General features: G+C 44.4%; 1 protein-coding gene and 1 pseudogene across 3 annotated transcripts in view; one reads left to right on the top strand and one right to left on the bottom strand.

The window, feature by feature from the left end:
- Positions 1–23,594, top strand: part of Dgkh (diacylglycerol kinase eta) — a 172,707-nt gene that overhangs the window by 16,876 nt on the left and 132,237 nt on the right. The window lies entirely within an intron of this gene.
- Positions 8,807–13,203, bottom strand: LOC121458024 (annotated as a pseudogene).

Below are 23,594 nucleotides of genomic sequence, written 5' to 3'. Positions count from 1 at the left end.
GTGATGCTGTTTGGAAGACTGTAACTCTTACTTTGTGTCAAGAAGACCTAATTAACTTTATCCTGTGTGGAGGTGGAATAGCTAACCTCATGGACTCCCAGACCACCACCATTGAATTTGGTATCACTGATTGTTTAAAAATGAGCATTGTGGCCCATGCCTGTACTTTCAGCACTTGGTAGGCAGAGACTGGAGAATTGCTTTGAGTTCCCGACTAGCTTGGGCTACAGAATGATATCTTGTCTTTCGAGAAAGAAAAGAAAATATTCTCATTCTAGAACTGGGTTCGTGGGTGCCTGTTTCGCTGCAGTGTGTCATGTGTGGTGGAGATGTGTCTTATTGTTACATATGTGTCTTATTGTTACATACGTGTCTTATTATTACATACGTATCGATATTAGAATATTGCAGTTTTAAGTGGCGTGGGAGTTCGTGCTACTGATCCAAGTCACAATGGCGTGCCTGCTCAGGAACAGACTCCTGTACATTTTCTTTTCTAGATAAAATCGTCGGACGGTAAAAACTGGCCTTCAAAACCTGTCATTTTTCATTCCTTACCTAGTTAAAAATAAATTTTGCTCATATTTTTCCAAAAATATATCTTAATAGGCCAAGTGGAAAATTACTTCATATGATTCTTTTAAACTGTACTGTGACCTTTTAAAAATACCGTCCTACCTTACAGGAGTGAAACTGAGCTTTCTTTGAAAACCTGTGTAAAAAGTTAGGTACCTAGAAACATTTTCCTCTAAATTAATACGTCTGAGGATTTGAAAAAAAAAAAAACAGCCAAAATGATTCAGTGATTTTTATTAATTTTAATTTGAATTTATGGGCATTTCAGCTGAACTATTTAAATCTGAAATTACATTTTAGAAGTTTACTCATGGTTATCAATAAAAACCAGGATTCATTTGTAAAAAGGTATTATAAAATCTAAACAGTGGTGAGAGATAGGATCACAGATTTAACATATTAATAATGGCAGGGGTGGAATGAAAGAGAAAGAAAGGAGGAAGGAGAAAAGAAGAGAGGTGGGAGGCCGGGCGGTGGTGGCGCACGCCTTTAATCCCAGCACTCGGGAGTCAGAGGCAGGCAGATCTCTGGGAGTTCGAGGCCAGCCTGGTCTACAAAAGCTAGTTCTGGGACGGCACCAAAGCTACAGAGAAACCCTGGCTCGAACAACCAAAAAAAAAAAAAAAGAAGAGAGGTGGGGGGAAGCTAGGCGCCTACTACAGGCCCTCATGCCTGCCTGCTGTCTCTTAATGCTGCCTAGGCGCTCAGCCGCGGGAGCTCCCTGCGCCACGGTTGTCAGAGCTCAAGGATCAGGAACTTTGAGGTCTTGCTCTTCCATTAGTCCAGCAGTTTAATTTTAGTATCAGACTCAGATTTGTTCATTTGAAAATTTAGTGATTTTTACCCAACTGTTAAATACAGCCATTTGACCGGTTGTGGTGTTGCACGCCTTTAAGCCCAGAATGCAGAAGGCCGAGGCAGGCGGATCTCTACGACCTCAAGGTTGGCCTGGTCTACAATCAGGCCTACACAGCCAGACTCTATCTCAAAAAGCAAAATAAAACAAAAAGGTCAGCTTCTTTGAAGACAAAATACTAGGTAGTAGCTGTGTGTTTTCAGCTACTCAGAAAAGTGAGGCAGGAGGATGGATGGCATGAGGCCAGGGTTTTAGGTCAGTATGAAGAATATGACAAGACCCATCTCCTCAAAAAAAAAAAAAAAAGCCCAAACGACACCCCTCCATCCCTAAAACAACAATAACAAAAAATTCAGACATGCAGGCTGTGCAGTGTGTGTGTGTGTGCTAACCCAGGGTGGCTTGGAAATGGTGACTATTTTACTCTCCGCTTCTAGAGTGCCGGGACTACAGGCACGAGCCACCACGTTGATTTTAGAACAATTTTTGTGCCGTGCATCACCTGTGTATGCCTTTCGTTTTTAATCTTTTGTCACGCCTCCGTTCATGAACTCTAAAAATATAGCAGTTCAGGATAGACCCGGAAGCCAGATAGACACTATCAGTGCAGGGAGGATTTATGAGCCTACAAACCTGTTCAGTGCATGTCGTGTGTGAAGACGGGACGCACTGCAGGAATTGAAGCAGTGCTAATGGGCTGTAGTGGGAAGAGCTGAGGAGGAGGTGTCTACCGGGAGGTGATGTTCGTGCTGTGTGTGGTCCTTCAGAAGAGCCCTCGACACCAGAGGGGGGCAGCGGCTGTGCGGGTGACGAGGTCGGTGGGGCTGAAGGACGCTATGGGAAGCACACAGAAAGTCAGAAGGGAGTGAACAGAGCGACAATAAGCTACCCACAGGAGGTCTTAGATAGGCGCTACACATTGGATGGCCTTTTAAATTTTATGTCTGTGTGTGCACTCACGGGGAGGCGGAAACGTTGAGTTGTAAGAGAACATTCTAGGGCAGAAAAGAAAGGATGGATGAGAAATACATCACCGTAGAGCTCTGGAGCTCAGTGAAGTGATGAGCGCTGTAGAGGTACCCGGGTGGCAGAGGCCATCCAGGTGGTGTTTCCGTCCCTGTCACCCGTCAGACTCTGTTCAGAGCAAGGCAGGGGTGTCCTGAATGTGTGCCTGTGCCCTTCTGCCCACGTGAGGTGGCCTGCTTTCTGTTTCTCTTCCTGATTTATTTCTGTGTACTTTATATTTCTTCATTCTACACTCTGTAAAATACGGCTGGATGACTGAGAGACCAGGAGGAAGGGTAGGAGAGAGAGAATGCGCGTGGAGCAGGCCGAGCGCTCAGTTAAAGACAGTCGTAAGTTTGCTATCAAGAAAGTTTAGTGGGGAAAAGCCTTCCAGAAGATCTTTTGGGGATGGGAACAGGAAAAGCCATGTGTTCTCACGGGCATTCCCGTACCGCTGGTGAGGGATGAAGCCAGGTGTTCTCATTCCCTATATCCTAACAAATGCAGAAGAAATCCTGGTACCATCCTTCCCTGGAAGGTCCAGATAGAAACCCAAACTTCAGCTTAGTGACAGCTGTGTCATGGGGATCTAAGTGAGACATTTTTGGTCTTGGTAACTTCATGCACAAAGGTCTCAGTAGTTCTTATTCCTTTGGCTTTTTTGAGATAAGGTCGCAAGGCCTGGACGTCCTGGTCGTTTCTGCCTCCAGCTCACGAGTACTAGGACTACAGGTTTGCACACCCACCTTCAAACCGTTTCTGAAGTTTGAGTTGTATTGAGAGTCCTGAATTGAATAATCCTTTCTTTAACTGGGTATAGCACTCAGGCTATCTCGTGTTTATCCACTTACTCCTATGCAGTCGAAATGATATGGGCTGGATGGTATGTTAGTATGCAGAGGAAAACTTGACAGTTCTTGGTGGCTTTCATTAAAAGAAAAATGATGAGGCCCTTCTACAGCAGTGTTTGGAAGCATGTTTATACAGTTTTACAGTGAATACATTTTGGCATTATTGTGAGAATAGTATTGATACCATGAGCCCCTGAATCATTTTTGTGTTACTATAATGTGTGTGAATTTTTCTCTTTTCTTCTTATCCTCCCTCCCTTCCTCCCTCCTTCCTTTTTATTTTTTATTTATTTATTTATTTTATTAATTTTAGTTTTATGAACTTAGCAGAAAGAACAGAGGATGCAGAGAAAAACTTTGAGGTCACAACTGGCACTAGGGCACTACCCACCAGGCTGTAAGGCCTAGGTTCCTGGAGCATTGTCTGTGGGAGGGTTGCTGAGTAGCAGGGAAAAGTTGGAGGTCAGTGGGTGGGGCTGAGCACAGGCTTCTGCAACACTGTCCTTGACAGCTTAGCACCTGGGAGCATATAATTAGGGCCACAGATGCAAGTTGTTACCTTTCTGTAGAAGGAGTCCAGTGGGTGTTCTAAGTAGCAAGTTTGATCTTGAGAATAAAGACAGTATTTAAACTCTAGAACACAGTAGAGACATGAATTGGAGAGGTTGGAGAGGGTTTGGAGGTCAAGTGAAACCAGTCTTTAAAAAAAAAGATTTCTTTTAAATTTTATTTTTAGTGTGTGTGTGTGTGTGTGTGTGTGCGTGCGTCGAGAGAGAGAGAGAGAGAGAGAGAGAGAGTGTGAGTGTGTGTGTGCTCAGGTGCTTGTGGAGAACCTTGGAACCAGAGTTACAGGTGGTTGTGGGACCCCTGACTTGAGTGCTGTGACCTGAATTTGGTTTTTCTTCAAGAGCAGTAGTGCCCAGACCACTGAGCCACCTCTTCAATCTGAAAACAGGATTTTTCTGTTGTTGTTTTTCGAGACAGAATTTCTCTGTGTAGCCTTGGCTGTCCTGGAACTTGCAGTGTAGACCAGGCTGACTTTGGACTCACAGAGATCCTCCTACCTCTGCCTCCTGAGTGCTAAGATTAAAGGCATGCACCACAACTGCCTTGCCATTTTTTCTTTTAAAAAAGAAGTGAAGCTACATGAACCAGAGGACTATCCAGTTGAAAGGGAAGAGGAGCTGCAACAGAGAGAAGACAGGGAGTCTTGCAAACAGGTCGAGATAGTTCTGCCTAGGAGCTATCAGCTGAGTCTCAGCATGAGGTGGATGGGGGAAGGGATAATCCCAGAAGTCCTCTGATGATTTTGATTTTCTCAGCAAAATAGGAAGCTAAGTTATCAATGACAATCAAGGTGGACGAGACGAGGGTGTGGCTTACCGGGAAAAGTTCTGTCTTCAGCAGGGCTACATGGCTTCTCCCAGACTCTGCCTTCTTCCTCCCAGCATTCAGTTTAGTTTTCCCCACCTAGCTCTGTTCTACCCTATCAGGCCAAAGCCAGTTTTCTTTATTCATTAATGGTAATGACAGTGTACAGAGGGGAATCTCACATCAGGCATCCCCCATCAATCATTAACTAGGGAAATGGCCTACAATCTAGCCTGATCTTCTGGAAACATGGTCTCAGTTGAGGTTCCCTCTTAGGTGACTCTTGCTTGTGTCAAGTTAACATAAAACTACCTGGCACCCCCACCCCCGCCCAAAAGGAATAACTCAAGCGTGTATTGATGGATATTGAATAGATAAAACGTGGTAGGTAATACATCCAGTAGGATATCACTCAGACTCATACAGGAAGGAAATTCTGATTTATCCTACATTGTGGATGAACCTTGAGGACGTTAGACTGAGTGATATAACCCGATTGGGAAGGAAGAGCAAGTGAGGTCAAAAATCATAGACACAGAATGGTGGCTGTTGGGCTTGGGGACAGCATGGTAGTGGGGAATTGTTAAATGGGTTTCACGTGCATGATTCAAGAGTTCTGTGATGGATGGCTATCGTGGCAGCCCAACAACATACTTAGTGCCCCTGAACTGCATAGGTACTGATGTTTGAGATGTTAAATTTTGTTACCTGTATTTTCCCATAATTAATGTCTTTACAAATTATAAAAATGTAAGTATAGGAACTGTATGCTCTATAGTGATGTAAAGTGGAAAATAAGCCCAAGAAATGTACAGAAATTAAGTCAAAAGTTTGCTGACGTAAAAAATGGATTTGAATGAATATGCTGTGTATATTGTCTGGTTGACTTGTAAGGTTTGTATAATTGCATCTACTAGAATTTTACCTGGCTTGTGCTGGTCAGATGATGTGGTTGTGGTAAAGACACTTGCACCTTGTGGTGTAAGGAGAGAAACAGCTCCCCCAAATTGTCCTATGACCTCCTTGTGCCCACTGTGGCGTGTGAATGTCCCTCCCAAAGAAATGGTATAAACATTTTTTAGTTAACATACTAAAATGAATTGAAAGGCCATAAATAATATCTAGTTGCACACTGTACAGTAATGAAGAGTTTCTTAGCGATCAGATATAATAAAACAGCTTAAGATTGCAGGGCTGGTGTGGAGGTGCATGACCTTTATTCAGTACTTGAGGCAGAGGCAGGTGGATCTGTGTGAGTTTGAGGCAAGTCTGGTCTACACAGTGATTTCCAGGAAAGCGAGGGCTACACAGTGAGACCTTATCTCAAACAAACAAACAAACAACCCCAAAAAATAGATTATGAAGAAATAATTTGGCTTGGATATGAGAAAAATATATTAGTGTAACCGAAAAAAAAAAGAATGTATATTTTAAGTAAAATTTCAAATCAATGGCCGCTGGGTCACCATTTAGTTGAAAATGTAAAACCTATGTCACATTATATAATTTTTAGTTGGGTTAATCAGATTTATAATGAATGGAGTCATTAAAGTGCTGGCCTAATTATAAAGAGAAATATCTGCGTGCTTCAGGCAGGGGGTTTAAAAACAACACTGAAAAGAAAACACATCAAAAGCTACATCCTGACACTGAAATATCGTGAAACCATCACACGGTCAGTAAATTCCCAGCTCTTCCAACAGTTAACCCGAAAGGTGTTTTTCATTTTTTGTTTATGATACAAGTGTCCAATACTAAAGAATTGGCTAGATGAGTTATGTACATTCTTATTACTAAAAAAAAAATCTGTGATTCAATCAGATGCCTCATAGATTAAAGGTGTTCAGTAGACAATTGAGTTAATAAACTTATTTATATCATGTTGCTATAGAAGTGAATATTTAATAGCTTTGCGAAAAGATATTCCAAGGCTTTTCTTTCTGAAATATAGGTGTCCACATATGGGCATTGCAAAAGGTTTAGGAGGAGTATATTCCAAGTGTTTGGAGGCCAGAGGTCAGCCTAAGCCGTCATTCCTCAAGGGCCACCCACCTTGTTTTTTATCAGTCTCTTACTGGGACCTGGGGCTTGCCCAGTAGGCTGGACAGCTGGATAGTGCTAGGGAGTCTTCTGTCCCCGCCTCCCAGTGCTGGGATTACAGGTGCAGGCTACAGTGCCTTGCTGCTGTGGAGGCGGCTGCTGCTGCTTCTGCTCCTTCTGCTTCTGCTTTTTCTGCTTCTGCTTCTTCTGCTTCTCCTTTTTCTGCTTCTGCTTTTCCTGCTTCTGCTGCTTCTCCTTTTTCTGCTTCTGCTCCTTCTGCTTCTGCCTTTTCTGCTTCTGCTTCTTCTGCTTCTCCTTTTTCTGCTTCTTCTGCTTCTCCTTTTTCTGCTTCTGCTGCTTCTCCTTTTTCTGCTTTTGCTTCTTCTCCTTTTTCTGCTTCTGCTCCTTCTGCTTCTGCCTTTTCTGCTTCTGCTTCTTCTGCTTCTCCTTTTTCTGCTTCTGCTGCTTCTCCTTTTTCTGCTTTTGCTTCTTCTGCTTTTTCTGCTTCTGCTTCTTCTTTTGCTTCTTCTGCTTCTGCTTCTTCTGCTTTTTCTGCTTCTGTTTCTGCTCCTGCTTCTTCTGCTTTTTCTGCCTCTGCTTCTTCCTCTTCCTTTTCCTCCTCTTCCTTCTCCTTTTCTTTTTTCTCCTCCTTCCTCTTCCTTGTCTTCATTAGTATTATTGTTATTATTATATTATCATTATAATTTTTGAGACATGGTCTCATTATGTAGCCCTGGCTGGCCTAGAAATCACTATATAGGCCAGGATGGCCTCATGCTCACAAAGATCTACCTGCTTCTGTCTCCCAGATGTTTATGTGGGTTCTGGGGATACAGTTTAGGTGTTTGTGTTCTGGCACTTCGCTGCTGGAACCCTCTCTCCAGTCCCGGAACCATTTATCATTTATTTTTTTATTTTTCTTTGCAAATTTCCATAATTTTTTGGTAGATAACACATTTGTTTTTGTAATAAAAGCTTTTAAATTTGGGTATAGTTTATTATATTGCAAAAATGCAAAAAGAAAATTCAAAATTTTACAACCTATTCAAGAGGACAAATTGTCTGTATTAATAAAACATTTAATAATTAGATCGCACAGTACTTCGTATTTCTAGAGGGAGATAAAATATTTTTGTTGCAATAGGAAGAAATGGTATTAATTGTTCCTCTAACACTGTATTAAGTTCTACTTCTTCATGAAAGAAGAACTGAATAATAGTAATTCAGTGTTTGAAAGATTAAAACTTAACGTTTATTTATTGTGCACAGGAGCTTGCTACAGCTTGCGTGTGGAGGTCAGAGGACAGCTACAGGAACTGGAATAGGTGATCCCAGGGCTTGAACTCAGGTTGTCAAGCTTGGCACCACATGCCTTAGCCCTGTGAGCCATCTTGCCGACCCGAATTCAGTACTTTATAGTTTCTGTAAAAATGTAAGAGTAAAGAAGCCAAGTATGGTGGCTCATGCCTGAAATCCCAGCTCTTAGTGAGTTCTTTAGACTGTTCCAAAGAAAAGATGGTATTGAGATATTTAGAGTTGAAATTAGTCTATATAGCCAGTTTTTTTTTATTGTGAGTAAAGGATTGAATATTGATAATAGAATCAATAGTTTCTAAAAGAGCATATTAAAATTTGTGGACAGAGCAATCGGACTTATAAATTTACTTTACCTCAAGGTTGATCTATGCTTTAAATGTATGTCCTTTTCTTTGTCTCATTTTATTTTCCTGTATAAAAAGGGATCCCGATATAAGGTCGAGAGGACATAGCAAGACATGAGGCTCAGAAGGAGGGGTGGGAATACCTTTTAAAGATGTAAAGAGTTGCCGGGCAGTCATGGCCACACATCTTTAATCCCAGCACTTGGGAGGCAGAGCAGGTGCATCTCTGAGTTCGAGGCCAGCCTGGCCTATAGAGCTAGTTCCAGGACAGGTTCCATAGCTACTGGGAAACCCTGTCTTGAAAAACCAAAAGAAAAAAAAATTAAAAAAGTAAAAAGTTGGATGAGTCTGCACAGCCTTGGAGGAAAGCAGAGCTCACCTCGGTGGTGCTCTCTCCACAGAAGTGGACAGAACGGCGGACGACAGTGACCCCGTGGCGCTCAGCATCATAGCCTTCCTGTGCAGATGAGAGCGCCGCCGGGCTCAGAGGCCCAGATTCGCTTATGTGGTTTCAAAGTCAGCTTTCCAGATATAGCTGTGCTCCAGGCTCCTCCATCTCTGTCTCTGTGGACTGTACTGGCCGAGGCCCTCTGGGAAAAAGGATCTGGGGAGAGATAGGTCTCCAGGCTGGTTATCCTCCGGAGGCAGCGCCATCAGATCAAAGATCAGGAGTGTCCCCAGGGGACAGGCCTCTGACGACACATCTCTGCAGAGATACAGCCAATATTCGTATGTCCACACGTGCTGCGTATGTAGATGACAACAGCCACAGGTGTAAGGGCCATCTGGCCGCTGGCGATACTGGCTGTGAAAAGTCAGTTAGTGTGACTCTCCCACTCCTTGTCACTAGAATGTTCTCTGGCTCCAGGTCTCTGTGTACTATGCAATATTTGTGAAGGAAATCTAGACCTCATGGTCTCAAGTGGCAAGCCTGGTGGATACACCTTGCCCATATGTGTGTGCTTGTTCTGGTCTGTCTGCTCAAACACTAGGTTCCCTTTGATCTCAGGTAGTTCCGGATGTAACCTCAGACACCCATCAGCCAGACAATCTTGGGGTGCACAGGGGCTCCAGCATCCTCAGTAAGGCCGCATCGTGAGCTGTGAAGGTTGCTCCAGCTTCTTTTTTACTGGGACTGTCAGAACAAAGTAGCTACAGTGGGGATCGTGTGCCTTGTACGTTGTCTCAACCTCTGGCCCATATGGCGAGATTGCTTTTCTAGAATCAGGGAGTCTCATACACCTGGCCAAGAGCTGGTGGGGCAGCTGTTATCAGGGCCCAGGGACAGGTCCTTGTGGTCCCGCACACCCAGGCTTCGTCCAGGGCAGCTGACATTGTGGGTAGGACCATAGACACAATAATTTATGTCTTTAATCAACTGAATTTTAATTCTTAAGAAAAGGTTTATAATAGAAAGCCTTGGCTATTGGTAGTATCAGATTTATTTGTGTGAAAAGTACTTAGCAAGCAATAATGAACCGGTTGGATATTGGTAAAAGCTTATTTGGTAAAAAATACACTTTTGTGTGAGAAATCCCTTTCAGTGAACAGTGTTAGGTGTGTTCCTTAGAAATGGTTCTCTGCACAAACCAGTAAAGTGAATTCTGATTTTAGAGATGAAATACGTGACCCAGATCAGTGATGGCTTCCCTCCCTCCCCCCCGCGCCCCCTCCCCTCTGGATAGTTTGTGGGATGGGGTAGCTGTATGGAAGTTGGAGGCCAGCGTTGGGTATGTGTCTTCCCTAGTGGTTTGCCATCTTACTTTTTTTTTTTTTTTTTTTTTTTTGAGATTGATTGCTGAATCCGGAGCCCAGGCGTTGGCTAGGCTGACTGGCCAGCAGGCTCTAGGGACCCATGTGTGTCACTACCCTCCTTCTTACCCTAGTATCACTGCACCTGGATTTTGTTGCTGTTATATTATTTTTTATTTGCCTGGGTCTCTTGCCTACATGTGTGTCTGTGCACCGTGTGCATGCAGTGCCTGTGGAGGCCAGAAGAGGGCGTGTGATTCCTCCGGGGTTACAGACACTTGTGAGGGTGCTGGGAATCGAACCCAAGTCCTCTGGAAGAGCAGCCAGTACTTTTAACTGCTGAGCCATCCCTTAGGCCTCCATGCCCCGCTTTTTACATGAATCTGAAGCACCAGGAACTCATGCTTCACAGCCAAGTACATTACCAACTAAGCTGTCTTCCTAGCCCCATCAGGTACCTTTTAGTACAATTTGCCTGTGTTACTGAATTCGGCACAGTATTACTGGAGTTTTTCATATAATTAAGAATCATGTGGATGTTCTTGACATTTTACAGTTAATTGTTCATTCCTGTCTTCCCAACTTGCCTTTCCACCCTCTCAGTAATTTCTGTTGTAGCTACAAAATCAGCTCTTGTGCTGTGTCGGGAGACCATTTGAGGACATGTTTAAGGTGATGAAAAGTTTGAGTTGCCTTAGTGTACACGTTCCTCAGTGAGGCTCTCACGGGGTGTTCCGTGCCCTCCCATCCGTCGTCCTTCGCCTCATCACACGGGCTTGATCCCGCTTTCCCCAATTCTGTGCATTTTGGCAGTGCTCTTGCTGTTTCAAATGGCTCCCAGCTGAGTGCTAACAGGGGTCCTGTGCTCCTAAAATCAAGAAGCCATTGCGGTGTCTTATGGAGAAAACGTGTTGAAGATGAGGTTGTTTTCCAGGCTTGAGTTACAGCACTTTCAGCACGGAGTTCAACGCTCAGGAATCAAATATATAACCGTTTTCTTTCGAAAAAGCAAAAGCATCTTCAAGCAGAAGCACACACGTGTGAAGGTGTCAGATTGGTGGCAAAGGATTGGGACGAGGCACTTTCAGGGACTGTTTGCTGTTCTAAGAGAAGCGATTCCCCACTAGCTCAGCTTCTGCTCCTTCAGTGACGCAGCCACTTTGCAGCCCACAACGGTGGCAAATACCGTGAGCCAATGGTTTAGGAAACCACTTGAAAGGGACAGCGTTGTCAAAAGTATTTGTGCTGAAACCCATTACTTCAGGACCTGTCCGTCAGAATAGCACATCAAAAAATCTTCTTGGCAGTCTAGTAAATTTAGTTATTCTTCATTATGTTTGAATGTTCTCATTTTCCATACTGAAAAAAGAATTTTGAAGATAGAACACAGATTTGCTCATTAAGATGGCCCATTTCTCCTCAACATTAAATACACATTTGGCTTTGACGTAACCTGTTTATGTCACAGAGTAGAAAGATGGCTGTTAGCCCAGAAAGCCCAGAAAGGCTTGAGATGACAAGCATATATCATCGTGTGTGCTAGCACCAACATTTTTCATTAGTTCTTAATCATCGGCTTTAATTATTAATTGTTGCTACAACTGATCTAGCTATCAATAATACATTTTTCATTGAGATGTTGGCTTAATGTAAGTGGAGCAACTCTGAGGGGGCAACTTCCTTTGCTTTCCGACAGGCCATTTGATCTCTCCTCCCTGTCCTGATCCTGCTGGTGTCACTGCGTGCTGTGTTTATACAGTAGACTCCCAAGAGGGGCTTTAAATATCGAGGCCGTGTTTTTGCTTCTGTGAGTTCCACTTGCTTAATGGCTGCATTGAAAGGAAAACATTTGCCCTGAGGTGTCCTTTGGAGTTGAGTTTCTCCTGGAACAGTTACTAAGCCGGCATGTTGAGCTGCTGCTGTGGGCTATGACTGAGGCAGGGGGGAGTGCGGTGGGTAAGGAAGTGTGGAAGGTAAGGCTGTGGGCTTTATCGTTTGAGAGCAGGAGGACTGCTTTTATATCGAAGTGTCTTCCAAGTGACCCTGCCCACAAGACTCACCTTTAACGTCAGGGTAATCACTGCATCTGTCTCAGGGTCCTGGGCGTTTAAATGGCACAGGTGTTTGTAAGCATGGTGAGAACACAGTCTTTCTTGGTCAGTTGTTAGGTTTATGATGAAAGAAAACAGAAACCATGCCACAGTAAGTTCAACGTTCAAAATAATCTCAGAGCCTCAGACAAACTTGAATCGTCTGAGCGGGAGAGGAAATGCTTGCCTTCACAAAGAAACATAAGCGGCCAGGCAGTGGTGGCACAGGCCTTTAATCCCAGCACTCAGAGGCAGAGGCAGTGAGTTCGAGGCCAGCGTAGTCTACAGAGTGAATTCCAGGACAGTTAGTGCTACACACAGAGAAACCCTGTCTCGAAAAGCCAAAAACAAAAAAGAAAAGGAAAGAAACAAAAAGAAAGAATCAGAAGTGTGTCTACTGTCGTAAGCAGAGGCCTCCTGTTAGTTTTGCTTTAGATGGTTTCTGAATTTGCCAGATTGTAAGATCTTAGGATGAAGGCCGGGGCAGAAGGATGGAGTTTTGGTTATAACTACCATCTTATAGAACACAGTTATGGCTTGATCCAAGGGATTCTTAGGCAGAGGAAAAAGAGTCTTCCTCCAATAAAACACCTTCCCTGTACAGAGGAAAAACAAAGTGGTGGCTTATGGATCGAAACCAGCTTTGTTCTCTGTCTGTGAGCACCTGTGCTCACATGGGCGCCTGCACACTCACGGACACACAGAAGAAACCCGATTATTTTTACAGTTTGTCTCCTGCCGGGTTCTGTTTATTCACCTCGGGTCTGAAATCATGCAAGCTCCGTTGTGAACAGCACCCAGCTTTTATCTTTTTCCTTTGACTACATTAAATAAAGGAAACATTTGCAAAGTTTTTATTTATCACTGTCATACTTAAGGTATCTCTTGAAATGACCGACATTATAGAAGTCCAAAAAGCTGTCCTTGCTGTACCGTGGTGCGTCCAGTACATCTGTGTGGTTCCTGGGACACGCGATGCCCAGAGGTGACTGTACGTCCATCTACCCTAATGCCTCCACCCCTCCACTCAGTCACTCTCATCTCCCAGCATCTTGAATTTACATTTTATACATGTGCTAGAATTATGTAGATTAAGTAAACATATGGGCATTTTGCATTTTTACTCTTTGTCGAATTTCCCTGAATGGCTCAGGCTCATCTCAGACTTGGAGCGGCCTTCCCTGTTCGCTGGGATTTTAGGTGTGTGCTTCCATGTCTGGTTTCCTGTCTGCATCTTAGCTGTTCGCTAGCTGGTGTGTCTGTAAAAGCAGTAGATCCGCTTCTTAATCAGTGCATAGCTTTGCTTCACAATCCTGTAAAAGTAGAATGAAGGATTTCTAAGTATATGCTACTCGAAATGGGCGTAGTCTGGGCCTCTCTCACAGCCGGAGAGCTACAGTACGTGGGAACTGGGTTGTTTGGGTGTTTAGGGCAGACTGGCCTTCTGCCTCTTGTCTGGGCTTTCTAGGGATGGTACTGCAGATTGAAAGCAGGGCCTTTGCACGCCAATCAAGCTTTCTGCCATTGGCCCTCCTCACTTCTGCCTCCCATGGATGGGAACTGATGATAGAAGGTGAACTATTGAAACACCTGCAAAAGCCTCATTTTTCTCTTTTAAAAATGAAGACCGTTAGAGTCCCCCCTCGAGACTATTCTGTAGACCAAAGGAACCGAGTCTGAGCGAGCTTCTGTCTTCCTGTCTCTTCTGTACTTTTTCCTGCTTTAGGTCAAGTTGGTGCCGTTTGTTATGCTTGCGAATAAATTGACTAGTGGTGTTTGACAGCGCGCTAATCCCTCGGACTTGGCAAAACCCTTCGAGTATGAATTTCGAGCTGGCAGATTTGTGGTGGCCACGCTGCCTCATAGCTCCTCACTGCTTGAAAGGGAAAGAACTCTGGAACTCAAATATTTACGTCGTCGCCAAAGCATGTCTCCTGGGGCTGAGGACATCAATGAATGTGAGATGTGAGTGTATCAGCGCAATCCATCCCAGGCCTCGCTTCCTGCAGCCTTAGCTGTGCACCGTCGTCAACCTACAAATAAAACACGGCCGTTCTCTTAGTTTGCACATCTTCCCGAGGTCCCTTTGACATCTAGCTCCTAACAGATATGTCCGCTAGTCAGTGTTGCTGCTCCCAGGTTGTTTAGTCTAGTTAAATGTTATTTATTAATGTCTACTGGTGGTAGCTGGTCCCAGAAACTGAGATTTGAGCGTGGCACAGATGGGGACTCTCTTGAGCCTTGTGCCGTGATGGATGCTCGTCTGTTGATCATAGTTACCATGGCAAGGGCTGGCTGCTACCTGTTTCAGCAGCCTCCTCCCACTCGTTCCTATTTTTGGACCGGCTTCATTTCACAAGCTCATCACCTCCATTCTACAGTGTTACCTCATGCCACCCTGGATTTCTGTGCTCACAGAAACCTCTTTTTTTTTTCTTTTTTGAGCAATTTTACACGATTTTAAATCTCATGCAATGATAGCTTTTCTGCTCCATGTGGGGCCACTGGTGTTGCGATCCCACTTTGCTTCTGCACCGACGCTCGCGGTTCTCTTAGTCTTGTACGGGGGATTCCAGATTGGTGTTCATAAATACTGTGCCAGAAACCTTCTGTCAATGAAGTTCTTAAAAGTTATTTTATAATTAAAAAAAGTCTCAAGACACTGACTTAAAATAAGTTAAAAGATGTTCCTTGACTCAGACTGGGGAGAGGGCTCAGTGTGACTACTTGCTGTGCAGATGCAAGGACCTGAGCTTGGATCTATAGCGACTCACGAGGGGGGGGGGGCGGGGCGGGGCGCGAAATCAGAGGTGTATAGTGTGTTCCTGCAGCCCTAGTGGGGGGGGGAAAGGAGACAGGCAGATTCTGGGGTCTTGCGGGGCACTTAACTGAGCTGAAATGGGGAGCTCCAGCATCACTGAATGAGAGACTCTTGACCCCAGATGAAATGTGGAACAGAAGACGCTTCATATTGACCTCTGGCCTATAAACACACACATACACACGCATGCACATGCGCATGTGCACACACACACACACACACACACACCTCATATTGACCTCTGGTCTACACACACACAAACACACACACACACAAACACACACACATGCATGCACACACACACACACACACACACCTCATATTGACCTCTGGTCTACACGCACACACACACAAACACACACACATGCATACACACACACACACACACATGTTGAAATAAGAGCAGTGGGCTGTGTCCCGCCACCCGGCTAGCTTTACCCGAAATAATTACACGGAAACTGTATTCTTTTAAACACTGCCTGACCCATTAGTTTCAGTTTCTTATTGGCTAGCTTTTACATATTGATCTAACCCATTTCTATTAATCTGTGTAGCCCAAGAGCTGGCTTACCAGGAATGATCTTAACCTGCGTCTGTCTGGAGTGGGAGAATCATGGCAACTCCCTGACTCAGCTTCTTTCTCCCAGCATTCCGTTCTGTTTACTCCGCCTACCTAAGGGCTGGCCTATCAAATGGGTCTAGGCAGTTTCTTTATTAATAAGAAATCACTCCCACATCACACACACACCTCATATTGACCTCTGGTCTACACGCACACACACACACACACACATGCATGCACACACACACACACACACACACACACACATGCATTCTGTGCCTCCCCCACACCCCCATGGAAAATTATTATTTCCATGGTTTGCTGCCTGTGTCGCAGATTCCAGGCGTGGATAGTAGATAGATCAACTGAGGCCAGAGAGTGAGCTTAGCACTTAGTACTTCCAGAGGGCTTGGGCTCGATTTCTAGCACTCTGATGGCTAATAGTCATCTGTAACTGCAGTTCCAGGGGATCCCATGCCCGCTTCTGACCTGCAAGAGCACGGCATGCACACAGTGCACAGACAGATGTGCAGATGAAATATACACATAGCATAAAACCACAAAAAAGAGAGCTTCATTTGTGGCTGGACTAAACAGTGAAAGACTCAGCATAAAATCTTGTGTGTGGGTGTTTTGACAGATAGTCAGTCTTGGGAGCCTGTCGTGTTTGCTTATTACTCAGTGACCAGCTGAGGAGAAGAGTCAACCTCCAGCATAGGCGCAGAAGGGAAAGAAACCTTGCTCATGTTGGTAATGTTTTGTAAGAAAGCAGTAGAACCATTTTTACATTCCATTTTTCCCAGAAATCTTGCAACTCTTTTAAGTTCAGTTTAATTTTTCATTATATTTGGCTCTGTGGCTCTAGAGTTTTAATATTAGAATTTTGGTTCTTTAGGTTTTTTTTTTTTCAAGTGCCATGTGGCTCTTTCCAGAATATGTTAGCAACAGATTATAGATTTTTTTTCTTTAAAGCATGCTGTTCAGATTTTTCTTAGTTACAGATCTGATAGCACAGGTCATCCGAGGGAAATTGCTTGTGGGTACTTAGTGGAATTTGGCCTAGCCCCAGCTTTTAGAGTAACAAGAAAGCAATTGTAGACTGAGCCATTGTTTTTGTTTGTGTGTCTTAAAATGTCTTCTCTAAAGCAGACATGGTGGTGCACACCTTTAATCCCAGCACTCAGGAAGCAGAGACAGGTGGATCTCTGTGAGTTCAAGGCCAGCCTGGTCTACCAAGAGTCGAGGGACAGCCAGGGCTGTTATACAGAGAAACCCTGTCTCAAGTGGGGGAAAAAAAAAAGAAAAGAAAAAGAAAAAGGAAAAAGAAAGCAGTCTTCTCTATAATTGTTATAAGTTGTAGCTAAGACTTTTATTCCATCAAAATAAAAGCCTTCAAAGCTTTTCTTTATGATGTTTTATAGGACATTAAACTATGTTTTAAATTTTTTTTGAAAAAAAAAGCTTGAGGTAAATTTTTTTTTTAAAAAAAAAATAAAGTGAAAAATTCATGCATTGCTTTTTCTGAACACTTCTTCACCCCCTTCATCAGTTTGGCCCAGGGCTTCCTCCTGGCGCTGTTACGACACATTGGTAATAATCCATCCGCCAGAGTATTAATAAATTCTGCAGCCTTGCCCTGGAGAAACAGGGCCATATGTAGAAGACCGTATGCAAAGAAGGTGCGTTAACCAGGACAGGCTCCAGAGCTACAGACGAGAAACCCTGTCTGGAAAAGCAAAACAAAACCAAGTGCTTTAGTGTCTTCTGCTTATGGTATGAATTTAACATGTCTAAGATAATGACACATTTTCTCCAGTTGGCTAGAACTCGGGTAGGAGCTCACTGCCGAAAAGGACAGCATTGCAAACTTCAGAGCACACAGCTCAGTGAAGGCACCAGGACACTTTGGTATTGGTTATTACTGGTGGCATCTGACCCAGCTGCAAACCATGAACGAGCAGTTAAGAAATCAGGGCTGGGCGGAGGTGGTGCACGCCTTTAATCCCAGCACTTGGGAGGCAGAGGCAGGTGGATCTCTTTGAGTTAGAGGCCAGCATGGTCTACAAGAGCTCCAAAGCTACAGAGAAACCCAGCCTCGAAAAACCAAAAAAGAAAGAAGGAAGGAAGGAAGGAAGGAAGGAAGGAATCAGGAGAAGCTTAGGGTATGCTCATCCAGATGGCTGACAGATATGCTGTTGACTACTGTTCATGAAAAGCAGAATTGAAGCTGGAAAGTAACTCACTGGCCCTGGCCATAGTCTTGGCCTGTTCATCTGTTTAAGGTCAGCCTGTTGAGAGACACGGTACACGACTTTGCCTGTTGGCTCGAGGAGCTCATTTTTGTTCTGTCTAAAGAAGACAGCAGGGACCACTGAGTACCCTCATTAAATGTAGTCTTCCATTTCAGCCAAATAGAATTAGGATAAAAATACCTAGTTATAATGTGGCTTTCAAGGGGAGTCTGGGGTTATTGCAGCAGCGTTCTGAATCCTTTGCCTGATTTCGGGCTTGTTTTTTTCTGTGGGTAAAGTAATACTATTGCCGTGAAAAAGAAAGTTTTGGAAGATGATGTAGAAAATCCTAAACAATTTCATAGTTTAGAATTATAAGGCAGCGTGACCATGTGTTAGATTTGAGCCCATTCTTTTACTTCTTAAGCTAGAATGATATTTTTGTAATGTACACAGGATTCCTTTGAGAGTGTGGCATCAGCGAAGTTCCAATGCAGAATGCAAAGTATTTTAGGGTTGATTCATTTGGAAGACTGGGGTCTTACCAAATCCTAGAGATGCTTGGATGAATGCAGGTCTGAGGATACCACTGAGCCGACTGGCATGGTTACCATCCAGGGGCCACGAGGCTGCTACTGTTTCTGAGAGTACACCCGCAGCCATAATGTGTGCCAGGGGTGCCTCCTGCTCACACTACAGGGCTGCCCTAGAGTCCAGACTGCGGCTTCTGGTCACCGCACACAGAGAGACATCTTTGGGACTTTGTTGACTGCCCAATAGTTAGAACATAGCTTTTCCTTCATTTTTCAAAACTAGTGCCTTTGATTGGCAGGACCTACAGGAGCTTCAGAAATGCAACGTTTAGCTTTGCAGTTCATGCATTGTGAGGAGCATGCATGTGGATGCCATCTGCCTACTGTCCTCAGCCAGTGCAGAAACCAAAAGTTCAAAAAGTCTTAGAAGCTGCTTCCCAGAAATAACTACAGTTAATAATAGGTACTCTGTTCCAGATACGTGTGGCCCTTCTCTCAGAGATAGATAAATAATAGATATAGATAGGTGATCAATAGATAAACAGACGGATAATGATAGATGGTAGATTATAGATAGCTAGGTGATAGATAAAGATAGATGACAGACAGACAGACAGCTAGATGACAGTTTTCCGAAAGGAGAGCACAGCATCTTAGTTGTTTGTCTCCGCTCATATGTAGGTGTGCCGCCGTGACCGTTCCTCCTCACAGCTCACACCTCTCCCTGGCTGCCACCTTCCAAGAATTTACCCATATTGTGTTTCTTTAGCCTTGAAACTTGGTGATCTCCTGTCCTTTTTCTTGTAAACCCAAATAGAAACATTAGGAGCTGTTCCATGCTGTAATTTGGATTTCTCTGGCCTTACTGCTTAAGGCATGTTGGTTTGGTATGGTTCACAGAACTACTCATGGCTTCAGATCAGATTTAGGGTTTGGGGGGTGCTTTGAAAGGTCCAGTTTTGGGCCATTCTGTTCTTAGAAAGTGCTGAATTTCCTGTTGTGGAGGCAGGTGAGTACTTGATGGGGGATTGGTTCTGCCCCCCAGGGTCGGAGTTCAGAGGGGTGGCCTCTAAGTTCCCCCACATCTCTGACATCGACACTGTGTTTCCAGAGACCTGCACATCGGCAGTATTCAAGTGAAGCCCTCTGGAGGGCGATTATGGTTGGTGCAATGGAAGAGAGGCGTTGTTTTCATTTCAGATAGCGATCTCAAGGAATCTTCCAGAGAGTGAGAGTCTGGAGAAGCTACCGAGGCTGAGCGATGCTGATGGTCAGTGAAGGAGGAGCATGGCCTCAGTGTTAGTCACAGCAGAATCGTCTGCGACTGCTTCCTTTCTTCTTTAGTTATTTTTTAAAATTTTATTTGTGTATGTCAGTGTTTGCCTGCATGTGTGTCTCTGTGCCCAGTGCCTGAGGAAGCCACAGGGGAGTATCGGGTTCCCCTGGGACCAGAAGTACAGGCTGTCCTCAACCTTGTGGGTGCTGGGAACTAAACTAAGGTCCTCTGCAAGAGCAGCGAGTGCTCTTAAGCACTGGGCCATCCCTCCAGCCCTCACTCTGCTCTTTTGAAGGAGATTTTTCCCACACTGTCACCTGTTGGGTCTGGGGCGGGGGAGGGGGGGGGGAGGTGTCGCGCAAAGATGGGGACAGACCACCAAGGTCTAATAAACCAGAAGCAAACTCTATTCCAGAAACCAGAATCCAGGAAAAAATAAAAATAAAATAAAATAAAATATCTCCACAGGGCACAAAAAGCTTATCATCTAGCTGAGACCACAGTCAGAGATGGGTTTTGTTAGGCTGTGGCCAAGGTCGGTTTCTGAGCCCATCTTTTTATAGTAGGGGCACCGAGCATTAGGTCTGAACAAAGGAATTTTTACAGTCTCAAGGTGAAACTCAGATACAGATCGCCTTACTTTACAATCTCCCTTAACAGAGCTTTTCAGTTAGTGTTTGCACTTAATCTGTTGCCTTCCTTGGTACTTCCAGGTGGTGTTTACTGAAGCCCTGTGCGCTCCCCTTTGATGCTGCCAGTTTCACATAGCAGGGATAATGCGTAACCCAGAGGTCATGTATCTATCTCCTAAAAGTTGACTCAGCTCATATCTGTAGGCTAGCTCTCAGTTTGCAGAGAGATGCTTCGGCCTTGTGAATAGAGCTGTGGGTTGTCAAGCAGAGTAGCCCACTGTTAATAGTTAATCCTTAAGCTGCTGAGAAAGCCGCTGACAGTCTGTTCTCATTCTCCTAGGCTTACAACTTTCTATTTCTTTATTTCTACATTCCTGTCTCTGGAATCTACATTTTTATATTTTTATTCTCGGACCCTTCATCACTCTGTTTCTGAAGCAGAGGCCTTTAAAACTTCCTGGTACCGTGGTTGCGTCTGAGGCTGGATATTACTGGATCACAACGCTTGTGCTTTGACAAAGTCATGCCAGTTTTCAAATGCTTTGATCCTTTGGTGTTTGGGCTAGGGTCTTGCTAGTAGCCTATCTGACCTTGATTCCCAACTGCTGGTTTGCGCTGCCACACAGGGGTATTAATATTGTCAATTTAATTTAGTTTTAGACTCCTGTTTACTTTGTTCGGAGAGAGGCAGTCAATATTGACGTTTCTCAGAGGGGATTCAATACCCTTCTTTACGATAGCAATATAAATCTCTAGTCTCTCTCTCCTTCTCCCTCTAATCTCCCTCTCTCTCTTGAGTTTATTAAAAGGAAGTTTCCACATAGACTTGAGGATAGGAGCTGGTAGATAGAGAGGGGCTCAGAGAAAGAATGAGATGTACAATGTGTGGATATGGACTCCTCAAGGGAGTGTCTCCCTAGTCCCATATTCTTTACACTCCTCAAGGGAGTGTCACCCCAGTCCCATATTCTTTACACTCCTCAAGGGAGTGTCACCCTATTCCCATATTCTTTACACTCCTCAAGGGAGTGTCACCCTATTCCCATATTCTTTACACTCCTCAAGGGAGTGTCACCCTATTCCCATATTCTTTACACTCCTCAAGGGAGTGTCACCCCAGTCCCATATTCTTTACACTCCTCAAGGAGTGTCACCCTAGACCCATATTCTTTACACTCCTCAAGGGAGTGTCACCCTATTCCCATATTCTTTACACTCCTCAAGGGAGTGTCACCCCAGTCCCATATTCTTTACACTCCTCAAGGGAGTGTCACCCCAGTCCCATATTCTTTACACTCCTCAAGGGAGTGTCACCCCAGTCCCATATTCTTTACACTCCTCAAGGAGTGTCTCCCTAGACCCATATTCTTTACACTCCTCAAGGGAGTGTCACCCTATTCCCATATTCTTTACACTCCTCAAGGGAGTGTCACCCTATTCCCATATTCTTTACACTCCTCAAGGGAGTGTCACCCTATTCCCATATTCTTTACACTCCTCAAGGGAGTGTCACCCCAGTCCCATATTCTTTACACTCCTCAAGGGAGTGTCACCCCAGTCCCATATTCTTTACACTCCTCAAGGGAGTGTCACCCCAGTCCCATATTCTTTACACTCCTCAAGGAGTGTCTCCCTAGACCCATATTCTTTACACTCCTCAAGGGAGTGTCACCCTATTCCCATATTCTTTACACTCCTCAAGGGAGTGTCACCCTATTCCCATATTCTTTACACTCCTCAAGGGAGTGTCACCCTATTCCCATATTCTTTACACTCCTCAAGGGAGTGTCACCCCAGTCCCATATTCTTTACACTCCTCAAGGGAGTGTCACCCTATTCCCATATTCTTTACACTCCTCAAGGGAGTGTCACCCCAGTCCCATATTCTTTACACTCCTCAAGGGAGTGTCACCCTATTCCCATATTCTTTACACTCCTCAAGGGAGTGTCACCCTAGACCCATATTCTTTATACTCTTCAAGGGAGTGTCACCCTATTCCCATATTCTTTACACTCCTCAAGGGAGTGTCACCCCAGTCCCATATTCTTTACACTCCTCAAGGGAGTGTCACCCCAGTCCCATATTCTTTACACTCTTCAAGGGAGTGTCACCCTATTCCCATATTCTTTACACTCCTCAAGGAGTGTCACCCCAGTCCCATATTCTTTACACTCCTCAAGGGAGCGTCACCCCAGTCCCATATTCTTTACACTCCTCAAGGGAGTGTCACCCCAGTCCCATATTCTTTACACTCCTCAAGGGAGTGTCACCCCAGTCCCATATTCTTTACACTCCTCAAGGAGTGTCTCCCTAGACCCATATTCTTTACACTCCTCAAGGGAGTGTCACCCTATTCCCATATTCTTTACACTCCTCAAGGGAGTGTCACCCTATTCCCATATTCTTTACACTCCTCAAGGGAGTGTCACCCTATTCCCATATTCTTTACACTCCTCAAGGGAGTGTCACCCCAGTCCCATATTCTTTACACTCCTCAAGGGAGTGTCACCCTATTCCCATATTCTTTACACTCCTCAAGGGAGCGTCACCCCAGTCCCATATTCTTTACACTCCTCAAGGGAGTGTCACCCTATTCCCATATTCTTTACACTCCTCAAGGGAGTGTCACCCTAGACCCATATTCTTTATACTCTTCAAGGGAGTGTCACCCTATTCCCATATTCTTTACACTCCTCAAGGGAGTGTCACCCTATTCCCATATTCTTTACACTCTTCAAGGGAGTGTCACCCCAGTCCCATATTCTTTACACTCCTCAAGGGAGTGTCACCCCAGTCCCATATTCTTTACACTCTTCAAGGGAGTGTCACCCTATTCCCATATTCTTTACACTCCTCAAGGAGTGTCTCCCTAGACCCATATTCTTTACACTCCTCAAGGGAGCGTCACCCCGTCCCATATTCTTTACACTCCTCAAGGGAGTGTCACCCTATTCCCATATTCTTTACACTCTTCAAGGGAGTGTCACCCTATTCCCATATTCTTTACACTCCTCAAGGGAGTGTCACCCTAGTCCCATATTCTTTACACTTGCAGTTTTTGTTTTCTCACTAAAGCCACTAAACTTACTCACTTGGTTTAAGTTACCCCAGTGCCTGGCACAGGACTTCTTGAATCTTGTAAGGGAGAGTGTGGGCATGAATAGTCAGTTCTAGAACCTTGACAATATAGAGAGCTAAAAGGGTTTATGACAGGGGCGCTTACCTCTCAAAGTCTCTTTCTATTCAGGTTTTAGGAAATACAGTCTGGAAATTTGTGCTTCAGCCAGAGCAGAACTTCAGGAACACATGCGCTGCTTCAGCGCTCCAGAGAAACAG

This window comes from Microtus oregoni, unplaced genomic scaffold (genome assembly GCF_018167655.1).
Source record: "Microtus oregoni isolate MIOR12 unplaced genomic scaffold, Mior012 000001F_ref0000356, whole genome shotgun sequence".
NCBI lineage: Eukaryota > Metazoa > Chordata > Mammalia > Rodentia > Cricetidae > Microtus > Microtus oregoni.
The sequence above is the reverse complement of the archived record's forward strand: the minus strand, read 5'-3'. Positions and strand labels throughout refer to the sequence as shown.